The sequence below is a fragment of the Humulus lupulus genome, chromosome X (genome assembly GCF_963169125.1).
Source record: "Humulus lupulus chromosome X, drHumLupu1.1, whole genome shotgun sequence".
NCBI lineage: Eukaryota > Viridiplantae > Streptophyta > Magnoliopsida > Rosales > Cannabaceae > Humulus > Humulus lupulus.
In genome coordinates this window covers 85,484,160-85,503,665 of record NC_084802.1, presented here as the reverse complement: position 1 = coordinate 85,503,665, position 19,506 = coordinate 85,484,160, and the positions used below count along the sequence as shown (strand labels likewise).

General features: G+C 43.5%; 1 long non-coding RNA gene across 2 annotated transcripts; it reads right to left on the bottom strand.

The window, feature by feature from the left end:
* Positions 1–2,597: 2,597 nt before the first annotated feature.
* On the bottom strand, positions 2,598–18,335 carry LOC133803812 (uncharacterized). 2 transcript variants are annotated; one of them, XR_009878162.1, is made up of 4 exons: positions 17,929–18,335; positions 4,400–6,409; positions 3,411–3,755; positions 2,598–3,332 (listed from the first exon to the last, which is right to left on the bottom strand). It is a non-coding gene; the product is annotated as an uncharacterized LOC133803812 (long non-coding RNA). The 2 variants fall into 2 exon arrangements; XR_009878161.1 differs by lacking the exons at positions 4,400–6,409; positions 17,929–18,335 and having other exon boundaries at positions 3,411–3,979.
* Between the last annotated feature and the right edge of the window lie 1,171 nt (positions 18,336–19,506).

Sequence of the window (19,506 nt, the reverse complement as noted above, 5' to 3'; positions counted from 1 at the left end):
TAACCCTTCAATGAAGTCTATTCACAACCTTCATAACCCTTTAAGGAAACCTGTTCACCCATGAATCCTTAAAAGGGCCGAACAGGAATAAGGGAGCACGTCTTGAAAGATTATCCTCGAACCATTTTGAGGTAAAAAAAAAAAGAGTTGGAGACATCTCGAAGTTTTGCCTATTGGAGTGAGCCTTGAATGAAACTTGTTCGCCTCTTCATCTACACATGGGGCGAACAGGATATATTGAAGACATTTTGAGGAAAAGCATGTAATCTTTGCTAATGAGATTTCGAGCATATCATTACGTATTATCAAGATAACTTCCGAGCTAACTTGAACAAGTTGTCTCTGAAATAACTTGTACATAATGCAAACACATGGAACAAACAATCCAATGAGATCAAAGGAGCTTGTTAGCACGAGCTTGAATATGTAACGAGTCTAGATTAACCAACACAAATAAATCTATGTAAGGATAAAGTTGGAATTCTAGACTAGCCAACAATATTCATAAATCGATATAGTTGGAATATTTTGCAAAATAGTTTCATCCTCACAACCTTGAGACCATACTCGAGGATGAGGAAAAGTTACTATTACTAAGCAAGAAATAACCAGATTAATGAGACTACATGAACAGAACACTAATTGTTCGCATACAAGTTGGTTGGAGCATGTTTTCACTTATTTAAACATCAACATAAGAAAGCAATGAGAAAGAATTTTAGGGCTCACCTCGGATTCATGGCCACACCAACCAAAAGACGAGTCTGTTCGCCTAACTATGTATATTCCATTTTCGTTCGTTTATGATATACATAGTCCTGTTTGTTTATGGTATGGAGACATATTATGTTCGACAACCACATACAGTGTATGTTCACTCGTGTGCCCCAACAAGGAACCAACTGATAGTCCAGCTCTATTCGTTTACCTTTGGTACTAACATACTAATGGAGTAAGGGAAATAAGGAACATATTCGCTCAAGATTACTTCCACGATATGAACAAGGATAAAAAATGGCAAAGCATGCTTTAAAATCTCAGCTAGTGTTATCTCTATATCGTGTCATCTTCAACCTGACACTTTTCTCCAGCTCGGGGTTTACTGAGCTAATTTCCTATTAAGGAGACAAGAGTTGGCCCCAAGATGTTAGGAGAATAGATGGAGATGCTCCTCATAGATCAACTCGCGAACCAAACCCTAAAGATAAGCCTTAAGGGGTTATCCTTGTCGCCTACCCGGTGTGACCAAACCTGCTAGGGGTATGAACAAAGATTCCTTCTCAGAGGAATCACTATTAAATATTGCTTTATAAAGTGATCGCGATCAGGAAAGAAGATAACCTCGAATCCCAGTTATAATCATGAAAGAGGACAACTTCGAATTCTAATCATTATCAGAAAAGAAGATAACCTCGAATCCTGATTATTGAAAGAAGATAACTTCGAATTTCGCACTATAGAACCAGCCCGAACCTGAGGAGAAAATAATCCAAGACTTGTAACTTGGTTACTTGGGGGGCATACATGTGTTGGATATAACCATACCATGAGCTTGGAAAAAAATATATACATCTATTAAATAAAAAAGTTGTCTCGAACTTTTGGAAAAGGCTAATGTATAGAGATAACTGAGCATAAAAGGAAAAATATTACAAATTTTTTGTGCAACAAAATTTTGAGTAATATTCTAACCTATCTTGCTTCTATGAATAAAGGAGTATGAGTTTCGAGTAGTTATAAGCTCATTGTACTTATATGTTTAAATAAGTATGCACAGTGATTGTGACAATAAATGAAACAAGTAGACGTACTTGAAAGATTAAATAACGCAATCAAGCTTTGAAAAATTCAAGTTAGTATAAAAGTGAAATTTGGAAATAAAAACCTAGCTAGAACAATAGCTCGGATTGTCAAAGATGATTCGAAATATAACTTAATAAACTAACATGAAAAATCAAAGTTATAAAATCCTGGTCCTAACCAGGAATAAGGCCTGAATACTAGCAGGTAGCTATTGAGCAAATATTTAAACCTGGCTAAACCAAGTTCAAATCGAGTTATGCACAAACTTGGAAGCATTTTGATAAAAGAAGATAACCTTGAACTTTGATCAAGGATAACTTCAAATTCTGCTAGTTTGAAAGATAACCTCATAACCTAATCATTGTTAGGAAAGAGGACAACTTTTAAACCACGATCGATCAATATTAAAGGACAACCTCTAATTCTAGTCACCTACCAGTTTGGGGAATAACCTTTAGTGACCTATTCGCCTAGCATAGTTTGTTCGACTATGTTTATATATGTGAAACGAATAGAATAATTATGTTAGCCAATGGTAACGAAAAATGAATTCTGCTATCAAGTGATCAAGGACCAAGTCTCCTCAATCACTTGGGGGCATATGGGGTGTAAGAACACACAAGATAAGAAACTTTTTGCAAATTTTCCAAAAAAGTGTTATGTTCATTCTACCCAAAAAGGTAAAAATGTGCATGCTCGTGTCTTGTTCGTTCTACCTACAAAGGCAAAATTGTGTCTACTCGCCTGAGCCTAAAGGTGAGACAAACACAAGCCATGAAAAGAGAGAAAGCAGATATAAAAATACACAAGTTGTTTGTACCATTCACAAAAGGCAAACTATTCTGTTCGTATCATGCACTAAAGGCAACTAGTATGTTCACACTAAGAACAAAAGGAAAAATGGTTTGTTCATTGGCATGCAAGAACAGACTACAAAAGAAAACAAAGAGTCAAGAGTATGCAAGTACAAAAATACTCCAACATAAGGCGCGTTAGAGACTAAGCTATCAGGACTCTGGCTCAAGGATTTGGTCTCCCAAGGTAGCTAAAGGGTCAGCAGAAGTGCTGGTAGCGAGATCTTCAGGCCTTAAAATATCACCATTCCCCACTTGTGCTAAGGAGGTACGAACAAAAGAGTTTTCTTCATCAGCAAGTCTCTATTCGGAAGCCCTAGTAGGGACTTCTCTCTGCCATTCAGAAATGTTAAATCAATACTGTGGTTGTGTTTCCAGACCTAAAAAAACATGTTATTTAAGGTATATCCTTCTTCTTCAAGGGTTTGAAGGCGATCAGCTTCCGCATCAGCTTTAAGTTGCTCAACCTCAACAGCATGAGACTTCTGAAGACGGTCAATCTCATCCTTTAGTTGATTGATCTTGGTACAAGAAGAACTTTTGAGTTGCTTGAGCACAGTCTTACAATTATTCCACTCACCATGAACAATTTCTATCTCAGATATGAGGGCACGACATGTATCTTCATTATCCTTCTTCAACTGCTTCAGATAGGTTGGTCAAGGTGATCATTGTCTGCAAATGATAGAAATAGTTCAATACGGAAAATCAAGCGGAAAGATATCAAGTATAATAATAAGAGAAGAACCATACCTGAAAAGTGTTGGCAATAGAATGGCAAATGATCTCGCTAGGGACGCAAACTCCGGATAAAGACCATTATGCATGTATCTGGTCACTCTAGATGACCTCTTCAAATCTAGGTACCACCATTTGAACACGAGAAGATAATATAGGAGATAAGGATCGAGTCGTGGGAACCACACTATCAGTCGCTGCAGGGGCTGGCGGTGTAACCCCAGCTAGAGGACGACTCTGGCCTGAACGAACAGAAGAAGACTCTAAAAGGGTCCCCTTATTCTTGTTTGCTAATTGTTTCCTCCTCTTGTTAGCCCTTGCACCTACAACCTTAGGGTCACCGAACAAAGCTCGAGCATTCTTGTCTCCTGCCAAAAGAAAAATGGTCAGATAAGATGCAAAAAATATATATCAGTCATAATGCGATTAAGAAAAAATAGTATACCAGAAGGACTATCTGTAAAAAATTCCTCTGGAAAGTATTCATTCAACTGATGAGGGAGGGATAGTTCCTCATTTCTAAGGTATAGACCAAGACCTCCCACGTCACTAAAAGTTTCAGAAGGGAGAGGCACTTGCGATAAGTCACAGTTGGGCAACCTATAACAAAGACTGCTTGGGGAAGAACAAGAAGATGAAACCTCAAAGTGAACTGACTCAGGCTCGTCACGAACAACAAAATCCTCTTATGATCGCCTCTCGTGTATAGACTCTCAAACTTCAAAAAAGGGAACGTAGTCAAACTCTAGAGGCAGCAATAGATGATCCAATGACTAGTGTGGTTCGAGTAGACCGACCAATCGTAAATTGTCATCATTGATAAGGAAAGACGCATTCCTATACTTGTCATCCAATCAACGTAACTGAGAAAGATGCTCTCTCATCTCAGAGGTTGGAGTCGGTCGCCTATAACGACCTAAAACAACAAGTTAGGCGAGCAGAATAAGCTTAAAGTGAAGGAAACAAACAGACCATTACTGAAAGGGAAACGATTAGATACTTACCAATATCACAGATTGACTTATGCTCATACTGGAGGGCATTGGTAAAAAATTATTGACTAAAGTAGCAACCAGGGTTGGAAACACCACTCCTAAGGACTTCCCCACCAGAATAACTACAGAAGTGGTATAATCCTTCATAAGACTTGATATTGAACAAGTAGTGAACCTCCAAAGCATCAGGGGGAGGTCATTCTAACACTCTATACAGAATACGTAGCAGTACCAATAGTCTATAATTGTTCGGCGTCAGTTGGAATGGGGCTATTCCAAAATAGTCACATATTTCCACAAAGTACGAATGAAGTGGAAGGAAGGCCCTTGCTTGGCAATGCATGGGACTCCAAGCAGTATACCCATCTGGTGGGGAGCCTGCTTGCTCATCATTAATAGGGACTCTAAGCCCGAGTTCTCCAATAAGTCCATACCTATCTATTAAATGGGACAAGTCACTTGTAGAATAGATGGATCTCGGTGTTACAAAACCATTCGAGCTAAATGCTCTTGAAATATTTTTGAAATAGTCGATCTTTTTCCTCTTCCTTAATGCTCTTGATTTCTTGGGAGGCATGAATAGATCCCTATACACTTCAAAGAACGAGGCCTAACCGGATTGTAAAAAAAACCAGACTCCTCGAGGACTAAGCAAACCCAAGTACCTGAAAAGGAAAGAGTAATATTTTGTTCGCATATACACAATATGAGGCTTGTTCGCCTAAAGTGTACAACTAGGGCGAACAAAACCGAAAAAAAATATTAGAACATAGAAATGAGATTGCTTAAAAAAGGATCTATACTTGGGAAGAATAAGGGAACTTCCTCATAAAAGGAGTTCAAGCAACCTGTTTGTTTAGGGATTAGTTCAAGCTTCTTGTTCGTTTAATGGGTTAGTTCAAGCAACCTGTTCATTTATGGGTTGATTCAAACATTCTGTTTACAAGACACTAACAAATTCAACTTAAGGAAAAGACGTGTGATGTCTGTTCAAGTAGTAGAGTAGTAATTGCTAAGTGTGTGCATGCACTCATTGGCAAGAGGAGTACCTGCTCATTTTTATTCATAAAAGGTGGATTGTACCGAGACGACTTAGGTAGGGTTGTTAGCATATTCAAAGATGCAACCTATTCACCTATAACTTTGGAGGAAAAGCTTATTCGTCCGCCTATACTATAAATGGTTCGAATTAAAGGTAAAGGCTGTGAATCATAGGGTCCTGTTCCTTTGCATTACTCTATTCGAATCGTTCAATGATTGGGCGAACAAACAACGAATCATATGGGTTATGAAGACCTATTTGCATAAGGAAATGTGGAGTTACTTAGGAACCTGTTTGCGCAAGGCCTACATACGCATACCAGTTGAGAACAGAATCAAAAAAAAGGGGCTTGCTTATTTTAATGAGGGGAACGAACAAAGACTAACTATTCAATTGTGTGCCTAGAAATGAGTAAGAATTTGAAATCTCTACTCTAATGGCATCAACTCATTCGAATAAATGGGTGATGGTTAATCATCTTTATTCCTACACATGGAAATGAACAAGGCAAGAAGCAAACGAAATACAACTATTTGTGTGGGTTCACAGATGGTCTATTCGCTAGAGTTAAACAAAGCCATATAAGTATTAAAAATCAATAAGTTTTGTTCACACGTGAATATACAAGTGGCGAACATAGAAGAAGCTACATAAGCGAACAGCATGGAGGAAAAACTCATATCATGTCCACATAAAGCTTCTAGTCTTTACAGAAATTTGTTTGTTCATCTATCAACATTCAAAGAATGACAAAGGAAGGATGGTGTTCCAAAGGCTCTCAAGCAGTGCTAATAGGAATTACAAATTCAAGATAAAATGGCTTTGTTCGCTTATATGCATTTATGTTCACCTGTGTCTACCATTTGGGGCTTTGAGAAAAGGTATATAGAGTGCATATTCAAGAAATCATATTGCCTACCTATGCATACAATAGAAATATTGGGCCTTCTCTTGACGATTCAGATGTTTTTTTTCCCCTGTTCGTGTTGACCTTGATTTTGGGCAACTGACACGGAGTCAAAATATGCTTGACGTGGATGAAAGTGTTGAAAAGAACGTGATGACGAAAGGTAATAAGAACACTATATTTTATAGTGGTTCGGCCCTAGGATCTAGTAATAACCTACGTCCACTTAGATTGTTATTGATATAAAATCAAAGGGAGTGATCAAAGAACTAGGGTTCAATGAGTTTCACCAACCTCTCAAGAACAATACAATGTAATTGATATGATAACTCTAATCTCAAACGATTTAGAAGTCAGAAAAGAAAAAAAAGCCCCTGCTTCCCTGAGCCCTCCTCTCTATTTATAAGCTCAGGGAAGATTTACATTGATTTGTTACAGATATTATTTCCTAAATAATCGGATACTCACAAAATCATGGGAGAGAATTTTGGATTCCATCATAACTTCCTAAGATTTCTTCCGCGTATTACGTGCACACGACCAGACTGGTCGTGTGAAGAGACCGATCGCATGATACCGAATATCTTCCTGGTCGATAGTCGAACACAGGTTATGCCAGGTGCCGGCCATGTGTAATCAATGCCCGCCATGTCATTCACTTCTGATTTTTGGGATAACATTTGCCCCCCAAGTTTGTTTAGTGCGACCAGTAATAAAGAAACTTAAGGGAACAACCGTTCACCTTCTCACGTCAGTCTGAGTCCCCGTGCATTTTTGAAAGCCGTGACATAATTATGTCTAATCAAGCCTTTTCCGTTTCCAAAAAGACAATCTGACGGCTTGTCCACTTCCCCATGTTTCGAAAGTGGGAAGTGATGATTACCGCCTTTTGGCTATCCCTTCGCTCCCTATAAGTAGGTCTTTCTTCTCCTTCAAGAAATTTTTACCCATCACCTTTGTCAAGATCTTCAAGAACTTGCACCAGTGTTCAGAGCTTCGAAAACGTCTGACGTCTTGCCGCAGGTCTTCCGATTCAGGTGTCTGTCTTTCTCCGAATCTCCATTTTCGCTCAGGTAAGAACTTTGTCCTTTAAGCTTTTTATTACGCCATGCATGCCATTTTTGTACTCTGTGATATGCGTTCTTGAATAGGATTTTAAAAATTTCTAGATATAAGCCATCCATTGCTAGGGAGAAGTGCGTTTTTATGCCTTGTATAGGTTAGGTCGACACCTTGATATATAGAATCTTTGATTTAGGGCGTTAGGTTGATGAAAGATTCAACCTTTAAGCCAGGTGAAAAAACTGAAATTTTTTCCCGCCCTTCAGGAATCGAAAAAGTTCTCTTTTCAGAAAACGGTTTACTTTCCCTTTTGTTTTCATCCATCTTTTAAACTACCCACGTTGAAGTTAGTGTAGGACTAGGATGCTGCTGGTTATTTAGGCACGAGCAACGTTATCCCATCTTTTCCCACCACTTCGCGGATTGTGTCTTATCTCCTCCATTGTCTGTTTGCAGTTCATATGCAAGACCCTTGGGGGGGAGAAAGACCTATCGAAGACAAACTCTTGGCCCAACTACTCGAGGGCGAAGAGAATCCATCCACGTTGATTCCAGAAATTCAATTCTCACGTTCTAACCCAAATCCTCCACCGGCTCCTACTCAGAAAATGGCCAGAACAAAAACCAAGGCCAGAAAAAGACGCAACCCTTACTCTCCAAGTCAGCCTCCTGCTGACGCTCCCTCGACCAGTGGTCGAGGTGAATTCCCTCCTGAAACCGAAGTCCAGAGGCGTGCCCGTCCTCGTCATACCGACCAGCCGGCTGTCGAGTGGCATGTGGTACCCCCAAGTACGGTGACAATTTGCATGATCAGCAACTATTTAAATAAGTATAACCTAACGGGGATAATCTTAGTCAGACCTTCCATCGACCAGCGAGCCAACGTGCCAGGGGGGGCTTATAGTGCCTGGTCGAGATACCATATCGAGGTGGGTGCTACCCCGCCTCTTCATACATTTTTCGAAAGGGTGGTAAACTACTTTGGGGTAGCCCCTTTCCAAATTACTCCGAACAGGTATAGGATGATGGCCACGCTCTATATCCTTTATAAACTCAAGAAATGGCCAGCTCCTTCTCCTCATGAGGTCAATTATCTGTTTGATCTCAAGTCCAACCCCAACCAAGATGGTACGGGGTTTTTTCACTTTTGCCACCAAGAGACCGGACGCACCTTCCTGTCCGAGACCACCCACATCTCCAACGTGGGGAAGTATCATATGGAGTACTTCCTTACGCCTGACATTGCCGCGGACAACCTGGCCTTCACCCGAGGAGGTAAGGAAAATAACGAGCTTTAAACTAGTAGTTCTTGCCCTTTAAATCTTTCTTGTAATAATACTTCACTGTTACACTGTGTTCCAGGTACATGGTTGCGCCCGACCCCCACTCTAGGAATGGAGTCGAGGGCAGCACTCTTAGCCAGTATGTCCAATGCTGCTAAGAGTGTGAAGAACTTGATCAATGAGGCTAACCTTAGGTTGGCTGGCCTTAAGGGCTCCCCACCTGCGACCAGCGAACCCGCGGCGGGTGGTGTCCATGCTGGCGTGGGACATGAGCAGGGACTCGAGCAGCAACCACAGGCGCCTACTCCTAGGAGGAGGCCGACTGGGGTTACAATCAGGGAACCTGCTGTTCCCCACCAAGAAGCAGAACCATCGGTCCCCAAGGGCAAGGGGAAACAAAAGGCTGTTGAACCTACCGACCAGTCTGACAACTCGACGGAAGTAAACGGTATATCATTCTCGTTTTTGAATAATCTCCCAATTCCTTCCCATCTTTTTTATGGGGATGGGAACTTTAGGATCGCCCCTTCTTTAAACTCAGATTTCTTCCAGGGACTAGGTAGTTCAGTAGATAATGTTACGACCAGTAGGTGTAGCTCGGGTATTTTACTTGTAATCCTTTCACTTTGATTTATGCTCCTCGTGATCCTTTAATTTAACTGTTCGAATTGTTTTTCTTTACGCAGGTATGGACTCTGATGACTTCTTCGAGCATTACCAAACCGCCACTGCTGCTTCTGTCCAGAAGGACAACAAAAGGGCTCGAGGGGAAAGCAGTAAGACCCCCTCAAAGAAGGCTCGAACAGAGGACACTCCCGGCGCTGGCCCTTCTAAGGAGAACACGACACCTCCGCCTCCCACCGAACAGTCGTCGCCTGCGTCTGCGAATCCACAGCCCTCTTCTAGGGCCGTTGGTAGAGAGACTCTGGACAACTTGTCCGAAGGCTCCCTGTCCAGCCTCGTGGTTGGGTCGGCCAGGGAGAGAATTTACAAGCTCTCGAAGCACAGACGCAGCCAGGCCGCCATCAATGAAACTGCCTCGATGGAGGCCGACCAAATCATCAACCGAGGGTTGAACGAAATAGCTAGCGTAAGTCAATTTCTGTTGTTTCATCATTTATTCTGACTTCTATTCCTTACTTTTTCATTTTTTGTTTTCAGAGACTGCTGTCTCTAACTGCTGGCTGGCACCGTACTGGGGCGCTGGTTTCTCGCGAGCAGAACTTTGACTCCAGGCTTGCCCAGTCCAAGCAAGCACTTGAGGATGAGAAGAAAAAGCTGCTCGAAGAGAACAAGGAGCTGTGCAAGCTGAACGAGCAGTTATGTGAGGACCAAGCCAACCTCACTCAGGAGCTTCAGGAAAGTCAAGGGGCCCTGAAGAAAGATATCGATGAGCGGCACAAATGGAAGGAGCACTCCGTACTCAACACCCAAGAGTGTAAGCAGCTCACACTCGACCTGACTGCTAGCAGGGATGAGGCAAAGAAGCTTGAGGAGCTGGTGCGCGAGCTCGAGGAGGATAGAGTTAAAACTTTGAAGAAGTACAAGGAAGCCACCTTCCTTTGCTTCTACGACTTCTGGAAGCACAATCGGGAGGTCGACATTAGCTATCTCTCTGAGCGGCTGCAAAGGACGCTGATGGCTCAGTGCGCTGCTCGGTTGGAGGCGGAAGAGAAAGCTAAGGCCAAAACCCCTACTGCTGACACCGCGGCTGGACCTCTGGCTGATCAGAATGCTCCTAACCCAGAGGACCCTCCTGCTCCCCAGCAAAATTAATATTTTTTATCATTTTTTGGCCCACGGGTCTTTTCTTTTAATTTCATATTTACATCCGAGCATTAATGCTCGCGGTGTAAATGTTTGCCTTTTTTGATATTATAATGTTTCTTTTATTATAATACATGTTCGCATGACCGAACTCAGCATAGTACTTTGGTTTGATTTTTTGAAACATAAATTTTCGAAAAATGTTCTAAGTACCGTAGCATGCTTTCACTTATTTTTTTCATGTGTTTACGTACCTCTTGGTACGCTTTGCTATCGATGTACCTTATATGCCCCCCAAGTGATCGAGGAGCTTTAGGTCCTTGGTCACTTGCCTTGACCACGACCTGTGAATACATTACTGCTCGTTGCAATATTTAACACTAGTAATACAGCAAAACAACACACGTAATGAACAACTACTTGTAAACATAAATTTACAAAGGTTGGCAAGAATGACTGGCTGCGCACACTCCCTTATAATCTTGTATTAAAAATGGACTAAACGTGTCTTTACGAGTGATCCTTAAAAAAGGATCTTACATATATAAGCGATTAGCCATACAACGTGGCTAACCCTTTTTGCAAAACTTGTAAAAAGTAAAATTTAATACAAGCCAGTTCTTTAAAAAGGACTATTCACTGATAATACTTGTGCAGGTGTTCTCCATTCCAATAACGTGGAACGAGATCTTCGTTTAGGTGTGCAAGTTTGTAGGTGCCCGGGTGAAGGACTTCTTCATTCTGGTAAGGTCCTTCCCAATTAGGTCCGAGTACTCCAGCAGTGGGGTCGCGGGTATTCAAGAAAACTCATCGTAGCACCAAGTCACCGACGTTGAATTTTCTTTCTTTTACTTTTGAGTTAAAGTACCAGGCGACTTTTTGCTGGTACGCAGCAACTTGAAGTTGGGCTCTCTCCCTTATTCCATCAATTGAGTCTAGGGGCTCCATCATCAGGTGGTCGTTCTGGTCCTGGTCATATGTTATGCGTCGATCCGTAGGCTAAGGAAAATGGGGTATGACCTGTCGCTGTTCGGTGAGACGTTCTATATGACCAGAGGACTTCAGGCAGCTGCTCTGTCCATGCTTCTTTAGCATCTTCAAGCCTCTTATTCAGGGTGTCCTTAAGAGTTTTATTCACGGCCTCTACTTGCCCGTTTGCTTGTGGATGCGCAACTGAAGAAAAGCTTTTGATAATCCCGTGCCTTTCGCAGAAGTCGGTGAATAAGTCGCTGTCAAATTAGGTTCCGTTGTCTAAAATGATCTTTCGAGGAAAACCGTACCGGCAAATAATGTTCTTGATGACAAAGTGAAGAACTTTCTTGGTCGTTATGGTAGCGAGTGGTTCAGTTTCGGCCCATATGGTGAAGTAGTTGACTGCCACAACTACGTACTTCACTCCGCCTTTTCCCGTGGGCAGGGATCCAATCAAATCTATCCCCCATACTGCAAAAGGCCACGGGCTCTGCATCTGTTTCAACTCGTTTGGATCTACTCGTGGAATTTTGGAGAACCTTTGACATTTATCACATTTTCGTACAAACTCCATTGAATCTTCGTTCATAGTCGGCCAGAAGTAGCCTTGCCTTAGAATCTTTTTTGCCAAACTCTGCCCCCCAGCATGATCTCCGCAGAAGCCTTCATGCACCTCTTTCATTAGTTCCTTAGCCTTTTCTGGTGTAACGCATCTGAGTAGTGGCATTGAATATCCTCTTCTGTAAATAACACCATCGACCAGTATGTACCTAGCAGCTTGCCTTTGTAGAGTTCTGGCTTTGTTTCTATCTGTTGGTAGCACACCATTTGTCAGATACTCCAAGTAAGGCGCCATCCATGTATCCTCCATTCGGATTTCCATACTGGCTTCAATTGCTTGTATGATTGGCTCACTCAATCTTTCTATAGGCACAATGTTCAAAGTGTCAGCATCTTTCGCGCTCGCGAGTTTGGCTAAGGCATCTGCATTCGAATTCTGATCCCGCGGTATTTGTTGGAGGGTATACTTCGTGAACTGGGCTAGCAGGTCTTTAGTTTTATTCAAGTAGGCCACCATTTTTAGGCCTCGTGCTTGATATTCCCCTAGAACTTGATTCACTACCAGCTGTGAATCACTATAAATATCAAGCGTCTTTATGCTCATGTCTTTTGCCATTCTCAATCCAGCGAGGAGTGCTTCGTATTCGGCTTCATTATTTGATGCGGTGAAGTCGAACCTAATGGCGCAGTGAAATCGATACCCTTCTGGCGTTATCAATATCACACCCACTCCTGCATGAGATTCATTAGACAATCCATCTGTGAATAACTTCCATGAAGGAGCTTCATCTTGAGGCTCAGGCTCACTAGGTTGTTCGCACGGCTCGCTGTCTGGGAGTTCGGTGAACTCTGCAATAAGATCAGCCAAGATTTGTCCTTTTACTGCTACTCGTGGTGAATATGTGATATCGAACTGCCCTAGTTCGACTGCCCATCTTAATAAGCGCCCAGCCGCCTCTGGTTTTGGGAGGACTTGCTGAAGGGGCTGGTCGGTTAATACTGTGATAGGATGGGCTTGAAAGTAAGGACGTAGCTTCCTTGAGGCCAGGATTAAACAGTATGCTAACCTTTCGATGGGAGGATACCTTAATTCTGCTCCGATCAGCCTCTTGCTTACGTAGTACACTGCTTTCTGTACGCCCTCTTCTTCTCGTACTAATACCGCACTAGCAGCAACTTGAGTGATCGCCAGGTAAATGAACAAAGTTTCTCCTTCGATTGGCTTTGATAAAATGGGAGGTTGTGCCATATGAGCTTTTAAGGCCTGAAATGCTTGCTCACAGTCCCCTGTCCATTCAAACTTCTTATTGCCCCTAAGTAGATTGAAAAAAGGGACGCATTTGTCTGTTGATTTTGAAATAAATCTACTTAGGGCTGCGATCCTTCCGGTTAAACTTTGTACATCTTTGATCTTTTCTAGCGATTTCATGTTGATCAGGGCTTTTATCTTGTCGGGGTTGGCCTCGATTCCTCGTGAATTTACAATGAACCCCAAAAACTTCCCTGATCCAACTCCGAAGGAACATTTGAGAGGATTTAGTTTCATCTGGTACTTGTTCAATACATCAAAACATTCTTGTAAATCCTTCACATGTCCCTCTGCCTTCTTAGACTTTACCGGCATGTCATCCACGTACACCTCCATGTTTATCCCGATCAATTCTTTAAACATGTGGTTAACTAACCGTTGGTAAGTCGCACCTGCGTTTTTCAGTCCGAAGGGCATTACTTTATAGCAGTATAAGCCCGTATCGGTTCGAAAGCTGGTGTGATCCTCGTCAGGGGGATGCATGCTAATCTGATTGTAGCCCGAATATGCATCCATGAAGGAAAGGATCTCGTGTCCTGCAGTGGCATCGACCAACTGGTCGATTCTTGGGAGTGGGAAGCAATCCTTTGGGCAGGCTTTATTGAGGTCTGTAAAATCTACGCAGGTTCGCCATTTGCCGTTAGGCTTGGGAACCAGCACTGGGTTGGAGACCCACGATGGATAAAACGCTACCCTGATGAACCCATTCTCCTTTAACCTTTCAACTTCTTCTTTTAAGGCTCTTGATCGATCTTTATCGAGCAGCCTTCTTTTTTGTTGCACGGGCGGAAAAGTCTTATCTATGTTCAGGACATGGCTGATAACTGCAGGATCTATTCCAGCCATGTCTTTGTGCGGCCAGGCGAAGACCTCCTGGTTCTTTCACAAAAATTCCACCAGTGCATGCTTCGTGGTTGGTTCTAGGTTTTTCCCGACCTTCACGACAATGGTCGGGTCTTTTTTGTCGAGTTGGACCTCCTCCAGGTCCTCGACGGGTCCAACGTTCTCTTCAAAATCCCCAAAGCGAGGATCTAGATCTCTATCCTCACTTTGGGCAACACCCTATTTGGTGACTTCATCACCGAATTGGGCTTGTGTATCAATTGCTATCTGCAACCTATCTGAGGTAGTGCTTTTTGATGTTCCCCTTTTCGCCTTCGTGACTGAGGCGTTATAGCATTCTCTGGCCTCCCTCTGGTTTCCCAATACGCGTCCTACCCCTGCGTCTGTTGGGAATTTCATGGCTAAGAGCCACATAGAGGTGACGGCCCGTAGATCAACCAGTATAGGTCTCCCAATGACGGCATTGTACGCCGAAGGACAATCAACTACTATAAAAGTAGCAAGTAATGTCCTGGTAGCAGGCGATGTACCCGTCATCACTAGTAGTCTGATTGATCCTGCGGGGGCAAGTCCCTCACCAGAGAAGCCGTATATTGTCTGGTTGCAAGGCTCCAGGTCCTTAACGGGCAACTTCATGCATTCCAGTGAAGACTTATACAGGATATTCACCGAACTTCCTGTGTCGACCAGCACTCTCTTCACCATCATGTTGGCCATTTGGATATCCACGACCAGCCGATCGGACATGTTGGGCATCACTATCAGAGAAGGTTATCCCACCTTCTTCTGATCGAGCCTTTTTTGGTGCGCGGTCCTCCACAGTCATCATCTCGATGTCCTGGTCGTGGCGCAGAGTCCGAGCATATCGTTCCCTGGCCTTTCCACTATTTCCCGCGAGGTGCGGGCCTCCACAAATGGTTAACAATGTGCCTGTCACGGGGGCAGGCTGCAAAGGTGGCGAGCGTTGGCGTGTGGGCGCTTGCTCGTTGCCACCTGGAGCTTCTCGTTGGGAATTTCCCGAGGCCCGTACGTACCTTCTCAAGTGTCCTTGTCTAATAAGGAACTCGATTTCATCCTTCAGCTGGTTGCATTCGTTGGTGTCATGTCCGTAGTCGTTATGATAACGACAGAACTTGGTAATGTCTCTTTTCGAAATATCCTTTCGAATGGGGGCAGGCTTCTTATAAGGCACACTGGAGTTCATGGCCTGATAAACCTCTCCCCGAGACTCAACTAGGGCAGTATAGTTAGTGAACCGAGGTTCATAACGGTTACCCTTGGCTCGTTTATTGTCGGAGGTGGAAGGCTCATTATGTGGCCATTTTCCACCATTCTTGTCATTGCCGTTACCGTTCATGTTTCCTTTGCCGTTGCCATTAGGTTTAGACCCATTGGCGGCTTTGGCAGGCTCGGCAGCCTTCTTATCCTTGCCTGGAGGCTTTCCATCATCGGCAATGGCATCTTCGAGCTTGATGTAACGATCAGCCCGATCCAAGAATTCCTGGGTAGTTCTAACCCCATCCTTTCGGAGGCTTTTCCAGAGGGGGGTGCGGCGCTTAACCCCTGCGGTTATGGCCATCATTTTGCCTTCGTCCCCCACTATTTTTGCTCCAGCTGCTGCTCGCATAAAGCGCTGGATGTAGTCCTTCAGCGATTCTCCATCCTGCTGGCGAATTTCAACCAGCTGATTTGCCTCTGTCGGATGCACACGACCTGCGTAGAACTGTCCGTAAAACTCCCTTACGAACATCTCCCAGGAAACTATGCTTGCAGGAGGGAACTTAAAGAACCACTCCTGTGCGGCATCAGAAAGTGTTGCAGGGAAGATCCTGCACCGAGCATCTTCGGACACTTTCTGAATGTCCATTTGTATCTCAAACTTATTGTCGTGAGATACCAGGTCACCGTACCCATCAAAGTTCGGAAGCGTAGGCATTTTAAACTTGCTAGGAGTCTCTGCCATAGCTATCCTCTGGACGAAAGGAGTGCCTTTTCTCCTGTCGTGGTCGATGTAAGATGTTCTTCCCCCGACCAGCTGTTGCACCGCCTGGTTGAGGGCATCTATCTGGGCTTGCACAGCGACAGGAATTGTTGTGGCCTCTGTTGCTGGGGGGATGTTCTCGCCATGTCGCTCACGGCGATCTTTGAGTACATCTCTCAAGTCCTCGTCTCTTCTCCGCTGCTCGCTACCTCCGAGCCAGTTGAAGACGTTATTTTTCCTGGAGTGCCCCCCCGCGTCCCGTCTGCCGGGTTGGTCATCTTAAGGTGGTTGATTCCTGTTTCCACCTCTTTCGTCATTCCTCCGATCGGCATTTCCCCTACCAGAATCGGCCTCATCATAACCATTGCCATCTCTGAATCGTGATTAGCTATGACGGGATCGACTGTTCCCTCGATTTCCCTCCCGGGCTGAAACGTCCCGAGCGTTAGAGGGTGGCCTGTGTTGGTCGTTAGGTCCCCGTGCATTATCATGCCATGGGGGACCTTGGACCGCAGAGCCTAACTCTGAGTTCCTCCTGTTACCAGGAGGATGCTGTCCTCTGTTCGGAAGGTTCGGCTCGTCGCCCCTATGGCGTCTAGGACTGCGAGGCTGCTGCCCGGTCCTATTCTGCCTCTGCTGCGGGGGATTGCCACGACCAGCTTGGGAAGGAGGTTGTGCCCCAAGGTCTCCTAGAGGGACATCGTCCTAAGGCGCTAGTGGCTGCTCGGGCCTTTGCGGGCTCGAGGGTTGGATAGGCGGTCTAGGATTGGGACCCCTGTGGGGTGGCTCGTTCGTAGGCTGATCAGGCTGCGAGGCAGGTGCACTGATTCCTAGCCAATTGCAGGGCTGCCTCGAGGGCTTCCATGGCTTCGCTCTAGCGACGGTCCATCTCCACCTGCCTCTCGCTCAACTTCGCGCACTGTCGTTCAATCTCTTGCTATTGCCACGCCATGATTTCGACAGCACTTTCCTGATTGGCCCTCAGATTGGCTAGCTCTTCATGCAACGCCCCCAGAGTACTCTTCAGCGTCGCGTCATCCATTTCTTCCTCCTCAAAGTCCAAATGTGGCTCATCCTCAACCACGCTTGCAGGAGGAGGTGAAGGTGGGTTTGATGGTGCAGCGGCGGCCGCCTGTCCAGTTTTCCTTGTAGTTTTCGCCATTGGTTTTCTCAACGGTGATATGCCAAGCTCTCAATGAAAGCACCAGAATGTTGACCCTGATTTTGGGCAACTGACACGGAGTCAAAATACGCTTGACGTGGATGAATGCGTTGAAAAGAACGTGATGACGAAAGGTAATAAGAACACGATATTTTATAGTGGTTCGGCCCCAGGATCTGGTAATAACCTACGTCCACTTAGATTGTTATTGATATAAAATCAAAGGGAGTGATCAAAGAACTAGGGTTCAATGAGTTTCACCAACCTCTCAAGAACAATACAATGTAATTGATATGATAACTCTAATCTCAAATGATTTAGAAGTCAGAAAAGAAAAAAAAGCCCCTGCTTCCCTGAGCCCTCCTCTCTATTTATAAGCTCAGGGAAGATTTACATTGATTTGTTACAGATATTATTTCCTAAATAATCGGATACTCACAAAATCATGGGAGAGAATTTTGGATTCCATCATAACTGCCTAAGATTTCTTCCGCGTATTACGTGCACACGACCAGACTGGTCGTGTGAAGAGACCGATCGCATGATACCGAATATCTTCCTGGTCGATAGTCGAACACAGGTTATGCCAGGTGCCAGCCATGTGTAATCAATGCCTGCCATGTCATTCACTTCTGATTTTTGGGATAACAGTTCGTATAAAGGCTAATATGACAAAGGTCAGTAAGGATTTGTTCGCATATAGGTAAGAGGTATGTTCATTTACATTAGAAATTAATAGACTATGCTCATAAGTATGTAAACGAGCAGAGGAGTAACTGTTCGTTTAGGAGCCAATATCAAAAAGGTCTATTCACATATACTGAAACAATGACCAAGAGGAAAAACTCAGGGAAGTACATATATTTGTTCGCTCATGGAAAAACTTAGGGAAGTAATAGCATGATTGGAATCAGGCACTTACCCATGGTGAATGTTGACTGCTAACGAGAATGGAGCAGTAAAGTGACCCCGGGGTTACGGAGTCTTTGAGCAGCTTGAACCTATGGCCCTAAAAGTATGAAGCTTCAAGCTAAGCATCAACAAATGTGCTCAAATACTTACCCAATAAATGTTGCAAGAAGGAAGCAACAGTGGTCGAAGCTTCTTGGCAGAACCATGTTACTTTGGTAACTTCGGGGACGAGCAGCAGGTCGGCTCTTCTCCTCTCACAACGTCAAGCTTCTTAGAGAAAGAAAGGGGTGGCGGTAGCTTACTCTCACAACCATAAAGGCTTCTAAATGAATGAAACCAAGCGATGGGCTAGGTTTTCAAAGTAATGGGCCTAGGGTCCTATTAGTCTAAGGGACTTTGACCATATTTGTATACAAAGAACAAAGACTGTTCGTTTTCTTGTGTACAAGTCTGTTCGAAAAGAGCAAATGGTACAAGCTACTTTATCTCTAGGGAGCAGAGAAGAATTTGGCATGTTAATGATTAGTCTACTCGCCTGTACATACATAAAATAAGCAAGCTGAAGGTAATAAAAAGTCATGCCACTTTAGATAACTCGGGTGAACAGAAGTCAGTAATAACAAGCCAATTGCAGAGACAACATATATATATTTTAGAAGGCTTTTCGTGTTTCTATTCGTGTATATATTGTTCAGGACAGAAGGACATAACAAGAAAAAAGTGTTGTTCGCCCATGAATACTACATGTTGCTTTCAGAGTCGACAACAACAATGAAAAGAAGGGAGAATAGAATGGCTTTGGAACGACTAGAGAAGTGATCATTTTAATAAAGCTATTTTGTTTAAAGGTCACATGCTTGTATAACCAAAAAAAAATGGGGACATTGTTCACATAACTAAGTCAAAATTGTGCAAAGCACGAAAAATGACTTGGAGAGAAAATGTTATACCCATTTTTGGGCATTTATGACATTTAAAAAATAGCAATTATGAAGGAATGATGAATAGAACACTTTTCCTTCATGTTCTCACGAAGTACAAAGTAGTTCCTATTCTCACACAGCACAAAGTACTTCCTGTTCTCACAGAGTGCAAAGTAGCTCCTATTCTCACAGCGTACAAAGTACTTCCTGTTCTCACGAAGTACAAAGACAAACTGTTACACGCTAATAGGAGGATTCTGTTGTGACACACAACACCCACGCAAACAGAGTTGGCAAAGGAGTATAGAGTTTTCATTTATCAAAATATAAATTTATTTCTGTTGGAATGTATTATTTGCGGACCAAGCTCAATAACTTAGGCCCATGAACTA